General features: G+C 35.1%; 1 long non-coding RNA gene and 1 pseudogene across 1 annotated transcript; one reads left to right on the top strand and one right to left on the bottom strand.

The window, feature by feature from the left end:
* The first annotated feature begins 303 nt into the window (after window positions 1-303).
* The window catches only part of LOC127159549 (neural cell adhesion molecule 2-like), a 32029-nt pseudogene continuing 13280 nt past the window's right edge, over window positions 304-19052 (top strand).
* On the bottom strand, window positions 8650-9456 carry LOC127159550 (uncharacterized). Its single transcript, XR_007826472.1, has 2 exons — window positions 9257-9456; window positions 8650-9050 (listed from the first exon to the last, which is right to left on the bottom strand). It is a non-coding gene; the product is annotated as an uncharacterized LOC127159550 (long non-coding RNA).

Raw genomic sequence — 19052 nt, 5'->3', positions numbered from 1 at the left:
AGATGATCTCTGCTCTACTGCGGTTAAACTCAACAGTGAGATCACTGCTCTGAAACACGACAACTGCTATAATTAATATGATATTTTAGTTACAAAAGTGTAGAATGACAAATTAACCATTTCAGCATTATAAGAAAGCCTTGACTCTGAAATAGATGCAAAAGATCACTGTAAAACTTCATAAAGACAGAGTTTGTTTGACTAAATGAGTGATTCCATTATCATAAACATTTGCAGAAATACAAACAATTACGTATATTCACTCATTGTGAGTATTATTATTATTTTTGTGTAAATGCATCTTTGAAAACAGCAATCATGAGTGTCGTGGTTCAGGTGAGATTCAGAGCAAATATCAGCAGTAACAGTGTGAAGATCAGTCAGAATATGATGCTGATTCAACACTCGTCCATCATGCAGTGATATAGTGTCAGTCAAATAAACACTCAGCCAATCAGATCAGAGGAAGTGAACAAACACAGGAAGAGCTGATAGTATTTAAAGAAAGAGTTGTGAGCATATAATGAAGAGGAAGACTGACAGAAAGAGAAAATGGCTGATAAGTGTCATTTGTGTCTGCTGGGACTGATCATTCTCTCTTCACTTCTCACAGGTAAACAAATCTCTGTTTTCTCTACAAGACATTTAGTTTAATTAGTCTGGGAAAGAGTTCATTTCAACATGATCAGTTTATTCTTGTGTTACATAAAGAACATACTGGATTATTACTGATGCACTAAAACTAGACAGATTCACACTCAAACATGTGATGCTGAATTATTTTCATATTAAGAGTGTGTTTGTGATTTCAACAGCTCTCTGATAAAGAAAAAACAGTTTATTTTGTTTTGAATCTTTTAATTTTTATGCTGGTATGTTTTTATTTATTTGCTTTTTTTTTATTAAAATATCAAACATACTTGTGTTTCAGGTACCAGTGGAGTGAATGATGCTCATGTGTACATCAATTCTGATGAAAATGTCCGTCTGCCCTGTAATAATCATCTTCATAACTGCACATCAACTACATGGACCTATGAGAACAGATTCAGTCATTCAGCAGTAGTTGAACTGATTGGTTTAGGGAAAAAGAAGAAAAACACAGAGAGACATGAGAGACTGAGTCTGGGGTCTGACTGCTCTCTGAACATCAAGAACATCATAAAAGAAGATTATGGATCTTACAGCTGCCGACAATTTGTGAATGACAAACAACAAGGAACTGATGCACGTGTTTATCTGCATGTACTTTATGGTAATTTTATGATTATATGATCAATTTAAAAAAAGTGCAAATTGTTAATTTAAACTCTCATGATGATTAAAATGTGTGATTTGTGTGTTATTTTGTGTTTCAGTCTCTTCATCATCCTCACAGACTGAAATCAGTGCAGGCAGCTCTGTGACTCTCTCCTGTCAGTTGTATTCATATTCATATACTGGAGTCTCTTGTGGTGATCGGATCCGTTCTGAGGGAATTCAGCTGTTCTGGGTGAATCAGGCTGGTGTTAAACTGACAATATCAGACTCCAGATATCAGATATCAGCTCCAGGACACTGTATCATCACTCTGACTACAACACTCCTGAATGAAGATGACAACAGAGAGTGGAGATGTGAAGTTACTCACAGAGATCAAGTCAAGACCTCAGTCACATATACTGTCAAGAGTTCAGGTGAGAAAACAATCTCATCAATCATTTTAAGTCATCATGATGTCAATAACACTAAGGACTATTAGTATCATTGAAGCAGAACAAATGAAGGAACAAAAGTTTCTTTCAGTCTGACAGAAGAGAAACTCAAATCAAGTTTAACTGTCCAAGAAGTGCTGCTGTAAATAATGAACAAATTGAGACTTCACAGCAATAACTAACATTTTATATAATGTGATCATCAAAGTTAAAATATAATATGAACTAACATTCATCTTTACAGCTCAAGATAAAACAACGACAGCAGTGATTCCAGTCCACACCACAAATCAACTACAGCGACAGCAGTAACTTCTACACGAGGTACAGACAAAAATAATAATAATAATAATAATTTTTTCACTGTTGTCAGTTTTACTGAATCCTCTCTTGTCCATGTTATTTAACAAATGCACATAATCACTTAAGTAAAATTGAAGGAGTTGAAATAAAGTGATGAAAATTAAGTGTTATATTATTTATTTTGAGTAAAGGTAAATCTGTTTGTGTTTAATGTTCAAATGTTGTTTCTGGTGTTTTGAGGAGTTTGTGTTGTTGAAGTTTTGTGGTTTTCATTGTGCTGAAGGGTGGAGCTCGTGGTTTGGTTGTAGATGATGACGATGGTGTTTGTTGTTTAATGCAGTGAACATGGAAGTGCTGATGTTAATGCAATGATAAACAGTGTTTTATTTGTTCACTGCATATGATCTGTTAGCTGCATATTTGAACTGAAGTCAGTATGATTAGCTGCTTTTGTGATTGGAAACTGTATACAAAGAGCATCAGTCTGAAGAAAAAAAAAAAAACTAAATATTTCATTTTAATTATAACATTGTCTGGTAAAACAAACTATACAATTTTTTTTTTTTTTTTTTTACCTTCAGAGCCTTTGTCCAGTGTTCTTAAGTTTCTCTACTTCTGACGTCTTAATTATGGATTGTACAATCTTAAAATGCTGGGTTATTTTTTCCACCCAAACGCTGGGTTGAGTCTGTTGGTTGATATACTGGGTTGTTGTTTTTTTCCAGTGTTGGGTAGTTTTTGTGTTACAGTCATTAGTGTCTTGGTCAATCTCACTGACCGCCGAAACTATACACCCCTCCCCCTCCCTCCAACGAAACAACCCAACACAGACTTACTTCAGCTGTTGAGTTACGGTCAGAGCACAGGCTTTTTTCATCCTCTACAGGAGAGAGCGGTTCTCATCGCCGCCTGATTGGTGCACTTCTTCAGAGAAATAAAGGTTTGTAAACATTTTATTTCATTTATAAACTCTTTACTGTGCTGTAAATGATATTATTGTATGCAACACAACATACAAGAATGAGATTTCAGTCTGTTGTATGAGATTCTCATGATGGAAATGTAATTTTTCTCGCATAATATAAAATAATTTTATTCATTATAAAACTTAATGTAATTTATGTTGTTGTTAAAGTATGTTCTCTAACGTCAGTACTGTTTGTTTATGGGCAGGTTATGGAGTCAGTCACAACATCTTTCAACTATGAGTCAAACATGAGGCGACGGCCTGACATTCACAGTTCCCCCGGTGAACAGCAGCCCATCACGACTCAGATTACAGAGAACAGTTGAACACACTTGAATTAAAATGTTTAAATGTTACATTGAATGAAATCTTTTTTTTTTTTCTAAAATTCTCATTAAGCAAATTGAATGTATGTAATATTGTAATCTATGCTGTATTCACTCAAATAAATTTAATTTGTCTTATATTTTTGTCACGTTGTTGGGTGGAGTTAGTGTAAACAGCCTCTGCCAACATTTTTATTATTGTAATTAAAAATTATAACAAAAGCAAATTACCAACACAATGGAGCAAAATAAAAATAATTAAACATTTAATTTCAAGTTTTTTTTTTTTTTTTTATCTTTTTTTTACTGTGTAGTAAGAAATGCAACAGAAATTGTATATATAATTATATACTGAGTAAAACTAAAACACTGCATAGTCTTCACTGTATGAATCAAATGTGATATTGTTAATGTAATTATGTTTTTTATTGTTTATTTGGATCCTGTTTGCTTCTACAAAGTGGTTTCTAGTCTTCCTGGGGTCCACAACTCAATTCAAAACAAACAGTCATAAAATAAATAAAAAGTCAAAAAGAAAAGAAAAAACACTTTACATCTCAGCAGCAGCAGCACTTAAAATATACATCTACATATTTATAAGAATATCTTCACATTTTCTTTGAAATATATGTGTACAGTTACTCTTTCGTATATTTATGGGAACCATTTTCCAAACAAAAAGAGTCACGATAAAGTATGATAAAGTCTTTTTCAACAGCCCATTATTAATATTTAGTTTGTCATTGTGAAATAGTAGTGATCAAAGATATATAATGCATAAAACTGCTTAAAAATCCTAAATGGGTCACACAGGCCCTAATAGACTATACTATCTCATAAATCAGAATAACCTAGCATGATCCATGTAGGAGTAATTATAATAATCAATAATGTCATTAATTCAGGACAAGCTGAAGGTTTATGGTTTCAGTCTCATATAAAGAAGACATGAATTATACAGTAACACGTCTCTTCACATCAACTGCCACTGAAACACTGATGATGAAACACAAACTGTGTGTCATGTAATGTTCATTTATCATAAATATGATGTTGTTGTCTCACAGTATTATGATCTGAATGTTCATCTTCTGCAGCTCCAGTCACTTCAACACTGATTCCAGTCAGCAGATCAAACTCTGAGACGACTGGATTAATATTCAGACGTACGACACGTCTTTGCACTGTTTGTTGTTTTATACCTTATCATTTCTATTTTCACAGATTGAGTCTGTTTTTCTCTCTTGATTGTGTCTCTCATCTTTCCTGCAGTGATTGTGATTATTGTTGAGTTTGCAGTGTTTGCTGCTCCTACTGTGATTCTTCTTCAGATCATCTGTGCAAGAAGAGCTGGTGAGTTTTTGAGATGATTCACATTGATCTGGAACAAAGTCTTTAGTCATGAGAGCTCAGTAAATGCTTTTGTTGAATTATTTTGCAGGGAGGAAGAACTTACAGCACTGAGAGGAAATAGTGATGAATACAATATTAGAATAAAATACTCCCTAATAATAACAGGCCAGATTACAGCAAGATTAATCTTCAACCCAGTGGATATTATGAATATTTGCATACAGTTTTCAATGATATTTGCTCCATATCCATATTATGTGATCATTATCTAACCTTAATTCATCTGATTGTTACATTAAACTTTGTACACAAGACTTTTTAAAAAAAAAGGTTGTAATAGTCAATTTTAACTGATAATGCAACACTTGTGTGTTAATTGCCATACAACATATTTATAGATGTATTTGAATGTTTTTTTTTTATTATTCATTTACTGATCATTTCAATTTATAGACAAATCATTACTTATATATGATCTTCCTCACATATATCATGCTGTAATGTTTTTATGTGTAAAGTACCACATGCAGAAATATAAATTCAACATTTCCAAACATCTGTTTTTGGTCTATAAATATGTGCTGAATACTTATTTCAGACTAGTTCACAGTCTAAAAGTGTAAAGTAGAGTATTTATACCTTATATTGGGTTAATAACTAAATAGAAAAACACTTTTTTTAATCTCTTGGTATGACTTAATATTTTCATATTGCATTTATGGTCACATGTTTTATCATTTGACACTGTAAGAGCCATTTTTGTCCTCACTTTACATTGTCATGTATGTGTGTGTCCAGTAGGGGTCACTCTAGGGTAATTGTTGACAGAATATAGGTGGGAACTTTCCCTCAGGTAACAGGTGGTAACATTCAAAAACAAGTTGGAAATGGAAGGAAAAACTTTGGAAGTAGGAAGGAGGACACAATAATATCTAGACTCTGTATTGATCACACAGCTCTTAATCAGTCATTATTTATTATTGGTAAACATGAATCAGGTAATTGTAATAAATGTGGTATTTCAGGGACAGTGGAGCATATGAAAGAGAAATAATGGGATTAATAGAAGAACTAAGTTTGTTTAATATTGAAAATATAACAATTAAGTCAATACTAAAGAATGTGCAGTGCATTATAAGGTCTATTATGGAATTATTAATAATTTGAAAGCAATATGTGTAATAAACAGAATTTGATCACATCACATAATGAAGCATAAAAAGAATTGTATTTTTATTTAATACTCCTTTAGGTTGTTGTTGTAGTTATTATTATTATTATTATTATTATTATTATTATGTCAGTAATATCCATCATGCTCCAGTCCAGTAGGTGGCAGAAATGCACCTTCTAAAAAGGTTTGCCAACCGTATGGAGATAAAATAATGCCATAAAGATTTGCATGTGAAGAGTACGTGTTGTGCAAGTGTACATAAGACTGTAAGCGTAAATTAAATTTGCATGCGCAAGAGAAGCTTTGTAAAAGTGTAAATCGCGTTTCAAGCGTAAGAAAACAGATTTGCAGCATTTTACTGTTACTCGTAAGTGTAATTCATGTGTTGTGAAACTGCAGCTTTATGCTTTCGCAAAATAAATAGGATCTGCATTCTTCCGACTTCCATTTCTCCGCGCTTACACTTTTGGCTCGTTCTTTTCAATAAAATACGGTCAAAAGCACTGCAAGCCTGTGAACAGTGATTTGCACATGAAAACAACAGTTTGCAAAACAGATTGACTGCGTAGGACCAATATGTATGTGAAAAAACAGACTGTTGCAAATGTCTAAATGACTTGTTGTGTATGTAGGACACAAAGTTGCCGAAATAATCTGATATGTACAGCTCCGTCTTTTTTCTGCGCTTACACTTTTGGCAGATTCTCTCACTCACTGAGTTTTGCAAGCGTGAGGAGGAGGGCGGGGCCACCACCCTTTTGTAGCCAATCAAATCAGACTCTGGCGGACTCCATTTACTCTTATCTGATTGGTTCAATAAACACATCACACGCCAAAACATTTATCTTCATTTAGTTCTCGCTGTTGCTCGCTTCCGGTGGAATGGTACTTTTAATGTAGACATGCATTACATATAAAATAAAATAAAAACACGATATAAGTTGTGTACCAGGCTATGTGTTCATACTGAAATTCGAGCTGTGTCGTCATCGTCCTCAACAGGCAATATATGATAGTTTACTGTAGGCTAATATTGTACTTTTGATGATACCCAATACTAAAACTGCCACGGGGTATATTTTACCCGTGGCTGTTTTTTAAATGTAGCCTACATAACAGACTTTGAATAAAACATTAATGTCTCCCAGTCACTGACTTTTACTAAAATGGTGTAATTTACAATCCTCTAAAAATGGTTTAGAAAAAAAAAAGATCAAAAACGTGGCATCTATATTGTGCCTATATTTTCGTGCTGTCATTATCTTGCTACTTATATATTAATTGTAACTACATTGCTAGGCAGCGCCTTTTACTCACTGAATTCATTTTTATGCTTATGCTATGCTTTCCCAGAGATCTTTTTTTTTTATTTTGTTGGAAACTTGAAAAAAAGTTTATGTTTGTGTTGTGCCACTTCATCCATGAATGGTCATTTCAGCTGGAGTAAAGCTGGGGCTCTTCTCTTTCTGTCTTTTTTGTCTGCCATAGTAGCTGTTGATTATATGTTTTGTGTGTTGTGCTTTTATTGAGTAGGTCATCCAACTACAGAAATTAGTGATTTAATTCAGCTGAATTTAAATTGATCTGTATAGCGCTTTTCACGATACATATGGTTGCAAAGCAACTTCACAGCACATTAAAGTTTTTACAATATGTTTAGTAGTAGCTTACTAGTGGTGACAAATTGATGTCAAATTGATGTACATATGGCAGAGATGTGTGGTAAAGATCAATTAATGACGTAATCAACCAGAGAATGAACACTATAAATTAGTAGCAAAATTCGGTAGTGCTGCTATATATATATATATTTGCGCTTGTATTTTTGCTTGTTAAAAGCTGTGTCGTAGTTTTTGTCCCCTTGTATTTTATGTGGTGACCACTGGGAGGTGCTCTGGTCATATATTTTTCTTCCCTGACGTGATGTTTTTTGCAAAGCGAAAGTTAAAGTTTCTTGTAAGTTTGTTTCATTCTAACAGGAAAGAGTTTCGTGTTTTTATTTAAAATCAACACTTTTATAAAGAACACCGCTTTCTCACATAACGCAGTGAAGCAGCCCGTGCACAGAATTAATAATCGACAATATCGATTGATATCAACAAATTCAGCACCACCGCCATGAACAGCACCCGGTGACGTCACACGTAAGAAGGTAGAGTCTGTTTCGCGAAGAGAAAATCATAATCCTGAAGTCAAAATGAAACTATATGGTCAGGTACTGAAACAAGTCAAAGATCACAATCAATAATGATTTGCTGCGGGGCTTTTAGATCCTCAACTATATCAGGGTTACAGGTGGAGGAAGGAGAATTGACAATAAATGCCAATGAATTATTGGATTAATATAAAAGGACATACAGAGACACATCCAGTCAAGGAAATATGGAAATGATGACATTATAAGTTTTGGTTGGACAGCAAATAAAGATGCTATGAATTTAGGTATTATTGAAATTCCAGTTAGTCCCTCCATCATAATAACAAATATTCCTCTTGCTACGCCTCAAGTTGATTTAAAATAAATAAATAAATAAAAAAATCAAGTTTTAATATAAGATTACACAGCAAAAATAGATGGTTTACACATATTGGGTCACTATGTTGGGTTATTTTCTAAAACATTGGGATATTTTTTAAACATCGTTGGGTTGTTTTTAATAATAACCCAGCGTTGGGTTTTAACGGTCGACAGTGACTGAAAACAGAAGAAGCTGCTGCTGCATCAGTGACACACCCAAATACAATCCGACTTACGCCACCCCGTAAGGAAACGGGAAATAACCAAAATAAAGGACACAGGTTCGTAGGCTGAAGTGATCCGAGAGAGACGTGTGAACAATGTACAAAAGACTTTATTCAAATCACCATAAATAGTTAAAATGTTCAGTGATAATCAATGTCAAATGTCAGGTCACAATCAAACACTGTCACAATCAAAAGCTCTGTGTACTGGACAAACTAAAGATGTCAATTTGAAAATACTCACAACAAAAAAATAATAAAAAAAAAAAAATAAAAAAATAATAAAAGACACAGGCTTTCCAGCGGCAGGGGCAGGCTAGATGGAGTGAAGACCCTATCTGTGAATTCGTGTAACACACACACACACACACACACACACACACACACACACACACCGTGAGAGGTGAATCCAAGCGGCACTGCACTCCACACAATTGCACCACCACCCGTACTCCAAGCTAGCTAGCCTCCCAGCCTCGGGCCGGCAGTGCCTAAAATACACCAAAACAAACAAAACAAATTAAATTCAACAATACAGTGGAAATATTTCCATCAAAGTAAACAAAAACATTTATAAAGAAACACTATTACAATATCAAACTTAAACTATTGAAAATATACAAAACAAAATACTAGTAAACAATGATATAAACAACACAACACAAAATGAAATGAATGCAACAGTCCGAATGCTCACTGTAGCAGGTCCTAGAGTCAGAGTTCCCCTACAATAGCGTGGAAACACTTATCAGGGCACAAGCGATGACATTAATGATGCCCCAGATGTAAACCAGCCCTTTAATAGTAATAGAGCAACTCGGAGCCGTTAGTGTATTTGGCAATTAAGCAGCAAACAGAAGCACAACTGAAGTTCGACTGGACACCAGTTGACATTCAACTACAAAAACAAAAAAAAACGAAACACAGTACAAAAAAACAGCAGGAAAAACAGCAGCGCGTCCTCCTTTAACGACGGGTATAAACACTTCCGCCTTCAAGAAACGCGACGAGAGAGACAGCTCAGCGCACTAAGAAAGAAGAATTATTAATTAAATACTTGTCTTGTGAAAAAGAGGAAGCAGATTGATTACGCTTACCCAAAGCAATTCCTCGTGCCACACGAAGTGTATAGTCGCTCACAGCTCATAACGAATTAACATGCAGGAAGACTTTTCACTGATTTCACGGCTAAGAGTTAAACAGATAATTAATCACCCGACGCCAAAACAACAGTAGGTAAAACGACTCGCACACATACCTGACATGCAGTGGACAGTCTGTGACCCAACCAAGCATAAAACGCACTGAGAAAAGAGAAAGTCTACATTTAAAATCCACATGCTCACATCTATTAGCCAAACAGCTACAGACCAAAAGAAACCACGCACCGTCTACCAGCGCACTCAGTATGGGCGGTCCTAGTCGTGACGCACACCAGGTGATCTAACTCCAGCCTTAAAATACCATCAGAGCCACTTCCAATAGGCTATGGTGGGTGACAATCATACACCAATGAGCCAATGAAACTGAATTACGTCATCCACCTTGCCACATATGGTAAATGGCTAATGCTAAATGAGACATTGGTTTTCATTTGAACCATTTAACTTCGGTCCAGTATGTAAGATTCGCTCAGCGGCAGCTCAGAGAGATGCGCTCAAATTCGGTGAATACTAAAAATAATCACATTTTCCCAAAAGAAAGACGTGATGGGAGAAACGAAGCTTTTCAAAGTTTCGAATCAATTAAACAAATCGCTTCGCAAAATGATTCACTGCTTCCAATCGTTCGTGACACAACGGCGACACCTGCTGCTCAAAACAGGACAAGCGTCAGTTGTTTGAAAGCGAGCACTAATTGTAATAACACTAAAAGTGTTTTTATGGTTTATTTATATTGAATATTGTTATGCATATATTAGAATCGCCTCTAATTACAGCCATTTCTCTTATAAAGCTATGACAGATTTGCATGTTTTTTTTTTTTTTTTTTAAATGTGTACTAAATCTGTTTTTACTTATTTTTAGACATTGGGTTCTTCAGTGAAGAAAAAACTACAACAGTGGAATCTCATACACTAAACATCCACATGCCAATTATAAATAAATAATAAATAAATGCAGGCTTAGTGAGTAGAAAAGAATTCTTAAAAAAAAAAAAAAAAAACATTAAAAGTCTTACTGTTCAAAAATTTCTGATTAGTAGTGTAGGTTTTCCAACAATTATGAAAAAATGTTAACTAGTTTATCTGTAAAATGTTTCTTCTTCTGCTTCATCTTATCACAGAGGAAAGAGTGAATGAAGGGAGTTTTATTCTGCCGGATGACACCAGCATTGCTGCACTAATTACAAAAACTCCTCCCAAGATTTTAGCATTTTCAGCGGTGAAGCAGTGGAACAGAAGACCTTACTACAAGCAGTGGATCTGTGTTTCAAACATTTCTACATGTATGACATCAACTACCCAAAGCTCATCTGCACCCATTTGCAGCACAGTCTTTAATATTCCAGGAGTTCTTTCAACACATCACCTTTCTTACTTTGTATTTATTTTTATGTTATGATTATTCCAGCAGCCAGCAGATTTACTTTGTTTTATTATTATTATTACTTGTACCCAAAGGTTTGTATGTTATGTTTGTTTTATTTGTGCACATTTGTCTGTTGATATAAATAAATATGAATTGATACACATTTGTGACCCTGGACCACAAAAACAGTCATAAGTATCATGGGTTTTGAATTCAGTTGTCAGTTGTATGAGCATATTTGTGTGTTTTGAATGTAATATATTTACACATTCTTGTACACTTATCTGAATGAAAAGTCTTAACTCAAAATATAGGTTGTTGCAGTATTTGGATCAAGCATAAACAAAATATTTATATTCACTGATGGTCAAAGGATCCTGTGTCAGGACATACAGCTGCAGCCGTATATATTCAGAGATTCAAAGTCAATATTCAGAAAAGGAAAACTAATTATGCATCTGTGATAGTAATGTTGTTGACTATACAATGGGTGGAGGAAGTTAAGTCAGTGAGAGCAGGTATTTGTTCAGACTCTATATCAGCTTTGAATAGTTTATCAAATGGGCTATCAACAACAAGACAAGAATTAATATTAATATAAATATGCTCAGAATACAAAAAATGGGTACAGTCCTGAGGTTCATGTGGCTACCTGCACATGTTGGAGTACAAGGTGTTTTTTTTTTTTTTTTTTGTTAAAAATACAGACACTTATTATTTATTAGTATGTTACAATTTGTATTGCGTGTAACATAGTATACGTTCAATAAAACATTTTCAATGGGCTTTAAAAGTTGTTTTTATGCATGTTTTTGCCTGAGTTTTTGTTGCATTTACACATTTTTGACCAGCAGGTGTCACCAGCGTCCCAAAGCTCACCTACTCTTCTACTACAGTTCTGTTTGTTCATTGATTCCTGTTCATTAGTTCTGTCCTGTCATTGGTTGCTTTCTATCATGTGTTCCCTATGGTTTTAAATTTAAACCCTCATGTTTGCATTGCTTCTTTGTTGTGCATTATGTTTGTGTCATGTTAACTTCATGTTTTGTCAAGTCATGCTAAACCTTTGTTTATTTTCTGTTAGTTTCATGTTGAAGATATTAAACTGCACTTGGTTTCTACATCTGGTTCATCTCAGTGGAGTTTGTGACTCAAATCTGGTGATTCACCTTCATTAGTTGGAAATGTGATCAATTGTGAAGCAAAGAAATGAAGATTAACAAATTATGAAATGATCAATATTCATAATAATTCATATAACTTTATTGTGGTTGGTTCAGAAATCTATTTTGATAAACTAATGATTTCCACACACCTTTTCTCACAGCAAATTAATTGGGTTTGGAATTATTAATGCCCAACCCCCCACCCCCACCCCCACCCCCACCACCCCTCAACAACAAATAAATAAATAAATAAATGTAAAAACTGTAAAAGTAAAGTTTGTTTGGGAATTAAGATACTTGCTCACACTGTGTGTTAATACAATATAACACTACAGTAAACACTGTACAGACAAAGTCTGATGCCCATTTAATTCAGGCCAAGTCCCGCCCATTCAGACACAAACGGACCAATGGAATCTGCATTTAATGAGCAGCCAATCAGGTTGCAATGGTGTCATCTCCACCCACCATATATAACCAACAGATGCCTTGTCCAAATCCTCACACTTGTGGTCTTTGCACTTGACCACTTATATGAGGTATTTCCTGTATTTGGCCCAAATGTTGAAATGAGGATGAAGAAGTGTGTGTCAAACTTTTCATTACCTGTGTGGGACACACTTATAGTGTGTGTGTGTGTGTGTGTGTGTCTTTTTGTTTTGTTTTGTTTTTTTGTTTTGTTTCCCCCGAGCTTTATTTTTATTTTCAATACTTTGTGTTTTAAAATCAACATCTGTCTGTTCAGTAGTTCATATAACAGAATCAACTTAATTTATGGTGCTTCTAATTAAGTGATAAAAAGCAGTTGCAAATGTTCTACTAAATCAGGGGTGCTCAATCCTGCTCCTGGAGATCTACCTTCCTGCAGAGTTCACCTCCAACCCTGATCGAACACACCTGAACCAACTAATTAGGATCTGAAGGAGCACTTGATAATTACAGACAGGTGTGTTTGGTCAGGGTTTGAACTAAACTCTGCAGGAAGGTAAATCTCCAGGAACAGGATTGAGCACCTCTGTACTAAATAAATATCACCACTTCTCATCTTTGCAGTCCAATAAAACATGCAACGCTTTGTGTTTCTACCAAATTAGATGTAATATCTAAGTATTACATTCATATTTAACTTACACTGGAAAGGTTTCTGTGACCTCTCGTGAGATTTGTTTTTGTTGATTCAATTCTTTGGGCCCTTAAAAGCAGATTACCCCTTAGTCATGAACTAATTACTAATTATTTTTACTGCTTTGAGCCCTGAACCCTTTAAAGCTCTCAGATATTTGGTTGTGAATTAATATAAATTTAATATATATAATGAGTGAACAGAATAAAATAAGATTTGAAAGAAGGACTTGTGGAAGTTAAATTAATCTGCTTACACACTGTATATTAATTTTAAAGTTTTATAGAATTTAAATAAAACTGATTTCAGATAAATGTTGATTTAATTGTAATTAGGATTAAAATCAGTTTATTAACTGTCTGAACTTTATTCCATTGTTAGCTGAAAGGAGTTATACGGTAGCATACAGCAGCTTCTGAAAAAAAAAGAGGAAATGCGTCAGAATTATTCAGATTCACAGCATCATCAGTCTAATCTGGGTTCAGAGATGACCTCTGCTCTACTGCTCTAACAGCAATAGCATGTTTCCAAAGCTCAACAGTGAGATCACAGCTCTGAAACACTACAACTGCTATAATTAATACACTATTTTAGTTACAAAAGTGTGGCCATCTTCAGATTGTAAGAACGTCTTGACTCTGGAATCGATGCAAAACATCACTGTAAAACTTCATATGGAATATGATGATTCCATAATTACTGTTAGTCTTCACTGAGAGTCTTAAGTATCGTGAGAAGTTGGTCATCCTCATATAGGATGTGCTGATTTTCATCAGATGGTCAGTTTGATGGATTTATAATTCTGTTCTCATCAGCCTGAACTCAATGTTGTTGGTCAGAGAAATGAAAAAGTGTTCATGAAACACCTCTACCTTCTGATGGTCTCCATCACATGCATGAGACACATTTACAGCCTTGAACAAGTGGAAACTTTCAAGTTCCTCATTCGTGCATCTTTCATTCACACTTGTCACACTTTTGTCAGAATCAGCACTGACAGTTGCAGTGTCTCCTTTTGAAGAAATAGGTGTAAGGTCTGCAGGGTCATCCACATCTCTACTAAAAACACTCTCATTTTAGTATGAATGGCCCTACATCTGGTCATGTATGTGGCTTGATTTGTCTTAGCTCAACTCTCCAAAGAGTTTGACCAATGCTGGATAGATTCAAGATCTCATAAGACGGTCATTGTATCTCTCTCTAATCAAACACACCTGATTCATTCATCAGTTCATCAATAGAGACTCCAGTGCTAGAAACATTGTTGAGGAGACTCCAGGAACTGGTTTGGGAATCACTGGTTCATGGAAATGTGCAGAAATACAGTATATGTGCTACTGTACATCAGATTCATCATTTCTGCTCCTGGAGAAACACTTTTCAACTCTAATTAAATCACCTGAATCAACTAATCAAGGTCTTTCAAATTCAGGTGTTTGGATGATGAACTCTGCCTTACGTGAAAACACTGAAATAAAGATTTTAGATAAACTGCACCAATTAAACTAACACTGAACTCATAATCTGATTGCAGCAAACATTTATACAGAGGAAAAAGTTGAGAAATCGGATGTAGAAACAGAACGAGGAACTGTGATCTGAATGTATGAAAATTCACAACTATCAGTTCAAACTGGGTTCAGAGATGATCTCAGATCTGTGTGGGTTAAACTAGTGTGGTCAAACTAACTGAGTTTCCACAGTCAGCAGTAACACACTTCTGAAAACACTAGATCACAAACCACAACACAAAGAGACAAAAGACAAACATTAGTGCTGAGAGGAGGAGAAACTTACAGTGCTTTAAAAATTTATACACAACTTTATTTACACACTTTGACTTTATGTATTGTGAACTTACAGATAAACGTCTGAATGTCTGTTATATAACTGTGTTTAGTAATTCTGGTGCTTCTAATTTACTGATTACACAAAATACATACATTTTACATACATACATGACATCGTGTCGCATACACATGCTCTCAAGTGTGGATACTGAGACAAACTAATTTTTGGTGTCAACAGCAGAGATAAAATCATTTTTGGATCATGACATTAAATTTGTTAATGTGTTAAATGGTTTTACCAAATATCTGACCAATGACTTTGGAGGAGTTTGAAAAATGAGGGTTTCAAATATTTTTCAAAATGTCATTATTGATATTATTGTTATTAGTACGACTCAAGGAAGGAAGTCAGTGATAGTGAATAACTTTTCAGTAACAAACCAGTTTAATCGTCAATATTTTAATACATTTATTTCTAGAATTTAACAATGTGTAAAACTGCTAAAAGTATGAAGTGAAACTAACAGTAATGTAAAGAACAGCCTATAGACTGGGTTTCTAAACAATATGCAGTTCTCACACTGAAGAACATGTTTCACAGATGCTGTTGTCTGGTTAGTGATTATGGTTTGGCAGTTCATAGGAAATATAGAAGAAACAGAGTTGAACACAACACCAGTAACAGTCTGTGCTCAGCTCTCGAGGGAAGATTCAACAGATTGAGGTGTTTACAGAATGACTGCAGGTTAAAACTGCCTGAACTGATCTCAGTTCTCACACTTCTCCATTATGACTGACATTGTGTCACTAAATAACAGCATTTAAACACTCAGTCAGATCAGAGGAAGTGAACAAACACAGGAAGAGCTGATAGTATTTAAAGAAAGAGTTGTGAGCATATAATGAAGAGGAAGACTGACAGAAAGAGAAAATGGCTGATAAGTGTCATTTGTGTCTGCTGGGACTGATCATTCTCTCTTCACTTCTCACAGGTAAACAAATCTCTGTTTTCTCTACAAGACATTTAGTTTAATTAGTCTGGGAAAGTGTTCATTTGAACATGATCAGTTTATTTTTGTGTTACAAACATACTGAATTATTCCTATTACTGGACATAGTGACACTCAAACATCTGATGCTGAATTATTTTCAGGAGTGTGTTTGTGATTTGTGTCTGATGTGTGTGTTTCAGTGAGAGATTGTTTGATGGCCGTGACTGCTGTAGTTGGCAGTGTTAATATCAGGTCTGCCTCTCGCGTGAATAAGGCCACAGTTGTTTTTTGACCGAAAGTCAAAAGGCAGATGAGTTGATTGAGAGTGGTTTAACAATTATGTTTGTGCCCGTTTTGCCTCTGTCAAGCCCATCAAAGAAGGTAATTCTGTCAAAAGTACCTCCATTTGTGAAAAATGAGTTTAGAGGAAATATTAAGGAGATTCGGTAAACTAGTAAGTCAGATCAAGATGATTTTGCTCGAAAGTAAAAATCCTGAACTCAAACATGTAGTGTCTTTTCGGTGTCAAGCTAGTGTTGGGTTCGAGTCCACCTAAGTCGAGTCCGAGTCTTTTACCAATCGAGTCTGAGACGAGTCAGAGTCCAAAATGGGCCGAGTCGGACTCAAGTCCGAGTCCCAAAGGGCCGAGTCCGAGTCAAGTCCATCCGAGTCCAAGTAAACACTACTGTCAGTATGTTAACCCCAATTAAACACACCTGAACCAGCTAATCAAGCTCTTACTAGGCATACTAGAAACCCCCTGGCAGGTGTGTTGAGGCAAGTTGGAGCTAAACCAAGGAACAGGACTGAGTTTGGGCACCCCTGTTTTTAACCTTTACAACTAGAAAAATGCAATGTCAGTTGAAATGTAAGAAAAGGAAACCTCTAGTGGATATTGCCATTTTGATTTTTGATTTCACAACGTCTCATAAGTGTCCATGCTCTGCTTAGCAAACTTAAAGTCATTGTACAGAAGTTATGGCTGATCTACGTAATGTAACATATTTTAGAGTGAAACAGGTTTTAGAATGTGATAAATTATAGGGCAGGACTTGACCTTATTCATAGATGTAGTAAATGTATAAATTCAAGGGTGGGGGGTAAAGGAGTAGGCATCTTGGTGAATGAGACCATAAGAAAATGCACCTCTTTTATTTCAGATTGTGGCTGTGTGTGTTTTGGGTTGTATATGACTTTTTTTTTCTTGAATGAAAATGAGGTTGTGAGGGATAAACCTAGTCTTTACAGTGGTACACACTGTGTATAAAGCCCTACATATACTTTATAAGTCACAGCAAACTCACACCTGAGTGGTTATAGCTGGAGCTGCTGAGGCTATACAGCAGGGGTGAACGCTGAACAGGTGCACTCAGAGCCTGTGCTTGAGGCCGACGCCCCTGAACAGGGAAAGCAGACGAGCTCTGCCATAACTGAGGCTAAAACCGGCAACGATGAACCAACTGATCAGACTCATGATCAGTGGCGGTTTTAGGCATGGGCGAACGGGGCAGCCGCCCGGGGCGGCATTTTTTCATGACAGGTGGGGGGCGGCACACGAACTTGGAGGAAAAAAAATCATATGTGCCGCTAAGCGGTTTTCTATTGTCTATGATACCTGTGCCGCCCCTGCTGCTGAGAGGAGAGGAGAGGAGAGGGGAGCAGAGTACAGTTCACCTCTCCCAAATGAAGCGGACAAGGAGGTGGGCTAAACTATGTAAGTGACACCTGACTTTATTACAAATAACGCACATTTCATTCAAAATATTACTTTGAAAAAAAGAGAGAAAAAAATGATAAACACAGACCAATAAGTTGCACTTTTTTATTTATTTAATTGTGTGAAATTGCTAATAAAAAATATGTAATAAAAAACGATTATGATGTGGATGTGAATTGGTTTAGTCTTGACTTCTGGTCGTGAGTGACAGCGTTGGGGGACGAGAAATCTTTTGATTGTCGATTACAAAGTAAACACAGCGATGGAGAGAAAAAAGCCAAAGCTGTCAGGTGCCCAATTTAGGAAAAAAAGAAGATGAGGAGAAACGGGCAAAAGATAAAGGTATGCAACAATGTTCTCTCTGTATGATTAAGGTATTCATGTCATTATGTTAATTAGTGGTATAACGTTAACTCTTAGGTTTGTTAGCCCTCTTGCTTATGATGCTTGCTATGCTTACCTTGCTAAAAAAAAAAAAAAAAACATAATAAAAGCCTAATATACATACACTACCCTTCAAAAGTTTGGGGTCAGTACATTTTTATTGTTATTTTTTATTTTTTTAAAGAAATAAATACTTTCATTCATCAAGGATATATTATGTTAATAATTAAACGTTTATTAAAAGTTAATAATAAATAATTTACATTGTTATAAAATATTTATATTTTGAATAAACACTGTACTTTTTAAACTTGTTATTCATGAAAGAATCCTGAAAAAAAAAAAAAAAATCACAGGTTCCATAAAATATTTGGTCATATATTGATCATTCTAATAACACATCCGCATATTAGAATGATTTCTGAAGGATCATGTGACACTTAAGACTGAAGTAACAGCTGATAAAAATTCAGCTTTTCATCACAGGAATAAATTCTATTTTAAAGTATGTTAAAATAAAAAACATTATTTTATATTGTAAAAACATTTTGCAATATTACAGTTTTTTTCTATATTTTTAATCAAATAAATGCAGCATTGATGAGCATAAGAGACTACTTTAAAGCCAATACAAGTCTTACTGACCCCAAACTTTTCAACGGTAGCGTATATATTATGAACCATTAACTTTCTCCAGTGAAACTATTACAAAATTCCTTATTGTAGTGTGTTTTGGACACTTTTCCAATAGGATTTACCATCCCGCCCACCAATAGAATCCATCATATAC

This window comes from Labeo rohita, unplaced genomic scaffold (assembly GCF_022985175.1).
Source record: "Labeo rohita strain BAU-BD-2019 unplaced genomic scaffold, IGBB_LRoh.1.0 scaffold_229, whole genome shotgun sequence".
In the NCBI taxonomy this organism is placed as follows: Eukaryota; Metazoa; Chordata; class Actinopteri; order Cypriniformes; family Cyprinidae; genus Labeo; species Labeo rohita.
Note: the sequence above shows the minus strand (reverse complement) of the source record. Positions and strands in the feature narration are given on the sequence as shown.